Raw genomic sequence first — 3,867 nt, 5'->3', positions numbered from 1 at the left:
GCTTGCCTAAGCAGGTGCTTAGTCTGCTGAGCTATCTTGCCGACCCTCTCTAGTTATTTTTTAATAGCACCCTTGGATTTATGGTAAAGCTCAGTGGTAGAGCACTTGCCTAGCAGGTGAGATGCGCTGGCTTTGATCTCTAGTGCCAGACACACATACACACACACACACACACACACACACTTACACACACAATCAATTAATCAGTTACACACAGTCAGTAATATCCAACTTTGTACAGTGTCAGAATTTTTAATAGAGTTCAGCCAGGCAAAATCTTTACTGATATATCTTTGCTGCTATAAAAACCAAGTGTTGAACTCTGTGCTTCTACCTTTCAACTCTTTGCATTTGCCTCCTAGTTTCTATCCTAAATTGTACTTAAAGCCTCCTATTTATTTGTGCTTTTGGTAAATTAAAACATTTTCAAAACTCCAGCACTTTCAATGACCTCAATTACATCTATTAGTTTTGCTTTAAATAAACACACTAAATAAAATAAACATTAATAATGAGATGATACACAAAAAACAGCAAGCTGGTTTTGCTCTGGGAAAAAGAATATTTGTGATATACACACAACGGGTTCCCAAGGGGAGAAGAGAGTATTTTAACACAAGCATGAAGCTTGCATCAGCCTGAAGCCAAAACAAATAGATCTCCTTTTTTCCTTTCGTAACAGAAAATTCATAGAGTTGAGGAGGAGAGGCCATTGCAAGCTCCTGCTTACTATAGCTTCATCTTCTGCCTCTCCAGAGGTGTCTTTCAGTGCTGTAGGGCTGGAAAAATCGTGGACAGCACTCAGAGGAAGATGACAAGGACACGGCCCTCAGCCCCGGTGGTCAGGCTTGGAGGAAGCCCACTTTCAAAATGCGGGATGCATTGAGAGTCAGAGCAGAAACATTAGCCAGCTGCCTGTTCTCCAAACTCTTGCTTGGCCCTTGTTATTTTACTCGATTCAAATGACTTTCTCCTACCACCCTGAGAAGAGATGTGTGGCTGTTCTTTTGCTTTTGTTTTTATTTTTTTCCCTCCTCACTTTTCTCTTTACCCCTGCTTTCTCTGTTATCTACATGGCTTATAGCCCTATACCAATACTGAAATTCATATATTTCCCTATAGTCTACAATTGTATCATATTAATGAATTAAAGGTGCATGGGCTTTAATTGGATTTAAGATTTTAATTTCTTCAGGGCTCTAAAAACTAGGAAATGACTCATGAGACACAACAAAATTCATAGAAACAGGGTCGGCAAGATAGCTCAGCAGACTAAATGCCTGCTTTGGCAAGTGCAGGGACTGGGGCTCAATCCCAGGTGCCACATGCTGCGCTGGCCCCGTCCCCAGGCTTACTGAGCCAGCCACTGAGTCTAGGCAAAGTGGCGCATGCCTGCAATCCCAGCTCTGGGGAGGCTGAAAACAGGAGGGTCATTACTAGTCTGAGCTGAAAATGAGACCCTGCAATGACCAAATATATTTAAAAAAAAACTATAGAGCACAAAGCCAAAAGGTATCCACAATTGCCAAGAAAACTTTGAACTTTGAGGAATGAAATGTTTGAACGGTGTACCTTACTTTGAGAGAAAGAGTAGTCCAAAATTTTAATTTGAAACTCTTTTTTGTTTTCCCTGCATTACACCTAGTGAGTTTATTATTAAAATGAAGACTTGAAGATTCTAACACTCTGAGGCTTAATTGGTTTGCATAAGATGGAAAAGCAGAATCTTCCTGTACACTGTACATTCCAAATAAAGATGAATAACTTTATTGTTCAATTTCTTTAAAACATGATAAAAAATATTCCATATTATTTATATGTAATATAAATATTACATTACAATTTATTTATTTATAAATATTACATTACAATATTATCCCACCGAAGACAATACCATCTGCTGTAAATGACAGCGGTCAGTTGAAGAGCCATGTAGCACTTCATGTTAAGCTTTTTGCCTGAGCCACTAAAGTTCTCCAAAACCTGTTTAACAGGCGTTCGCTGCGGTGCCACGTAAGCCCTATCCCCTGAGGCAGTCAGTTGCATGTTCTAGTGATTCTGAGAACCATTGGCTCTCATGCTGAAATTTCCAAATAGATTCTTGATCTAGCCTAATTCTTTTTTTTTTCTTTTTTTCTTTTTTTCTTTTTTTTTTAATTTATGGCCAGGCCTACAGGGTCTACAGGTTCTCCCTACAGAGATCGGACTCATAGTCATTCTGTCATGTTCAGCCTCCCAAGCACTGAGATTATAGGTGTGCGCCACCACGCCCAGTCTCCATTGCCATCTCAATGTGCCCCGGGGGCGGGGCCAGCACAGCACACTGATGAAGAAACGTTTGGTCCCTGCTTCTGCCTTTCTGTAGGCACATAAATGACTTTTTTTGGTCCATGTTGACACATTCAGCTGTCCTGTGGAAATTACAATAGTGTGCTTCATGGAGCGATCTCTAAAACTTTTTTCAATTTTTATTTGGGGAAGTCATGCATTAGGAAAAGTTTTTTCTCTCTTCAGTACGTAAATGAGTCATACAGTCCATGTGTGTTTGACATGAATTTTGGATAATTTGTATGGCAGGGATTAACACACATCAAGTGCAGTCATAGAACTGTTTCACAGACCCTGGCACCACTCTCCACTCTGTGACTGTTCTGATTTTCATAAATCCAGGAGAGATCTGCATGAGGAAATGAGCTGTCATGAATTTTGACTAATATTATGTTTTGCCTAAATTACGAGATCTTTTTGATGTTTTGCAAAATATGCTCCAAGCTGATTTTATGTTTATTATAGGTGATTTTAATTCATTCTAATAATTTTATTTTAGAGAATTCTCCTTCACGCCTCCAATTTAAATTCAAAGTAGCAGTCTCCATCATTGTTTCTAGATTCATTTAACAATTAAAAACCAACTACAGGGCTGGAGAGATAGCTCAGATGTCTAATTGCCTGTCTGGAAAGTGCAAGAACCAGGGTTTGATCCCCTATAACACATGCTTTGCCGACCACCAAAACTGGGCGTGGTGGCACAAGCCTATTATCCCAGAGCTGGGGAAGCTGACACAAGAGGATCACTATGAGGCTGATCTGAGTAGTGAGACTTTGTAGACTCTGTACTAAACACAGAAAATAAATAAATAAATAAATAAATAGTTTTCCAATTTTAAGCTATGTATGCAGGAAGATAGATAAGAGTGAAGATTCTTTCCCAAGAGTACAGTGTACCTTTGTCCAGCTACTGGAAGTTTATGAGAGTTGATTGGCTGAATGCTTAATTATGGATTTTCAGAATCTTAGCACTTACCAACAATAAATCTTCAGGCTAATCGTCAAACTGTCAACCACAAATTCAACATAAAACAAGCAGAAGGAGCACGTAGGGGTCAGAGGCAATCTTAAAATATTCAGAAGGAAAGAAAATAACATCCTTATTTTCCAAAGGTAGAAAAGCATTTTCAAAGACAGTTACCTTTCAAAGATAAGGACCTAGAGTTCATTAAAAATTAACAGTAATGTAATTGAAATGTATCTATTAAGGTAATAAGTTTAAATGACAGAGATAAATGTGTATTTCTGATTGGCCCTGATCCTTCTAACTACAGATAACCCAGAATAAAGATTAAAAGTGTTTTGAAATTATACTAAAATGGCCAAGTCTAGATATACAAACTCAGGCATGCCCAACTATTGCCAGCTACTTACAATTAAACATAAATGAGCAAAATGTTAAGGAGAAAACCCTATCATAACCTAAAATATGGATGAGAATCAATTAAAAATGACTTATTTTAAAGAATATGTGGAGGGGGGCTGGTGAGATGGCTCAGTGGTCTAAAGCACCTACTTAGAACAAGCTTAGCAAAGCAC

This window comes from Octodon degus, unplaced genomic scaffold, assembly GCF_000260255.1.
Source record: "Octodon degus isolate 3935 unplaced genomic scaffold, OctDeg1.0 scaffold00001, whole genome shotgun sequence".
Taxonomy (NCBI): Eukaryota; Metazoa; Chordata; class Mammalia; order Rodentia; family Octodontidae; genus Octodon; species Octodon degus.
The sequence above is the reverse complement of the archived record's forward strand: the minus strand, read 5'-3'. Positions refer to the sequence as shown.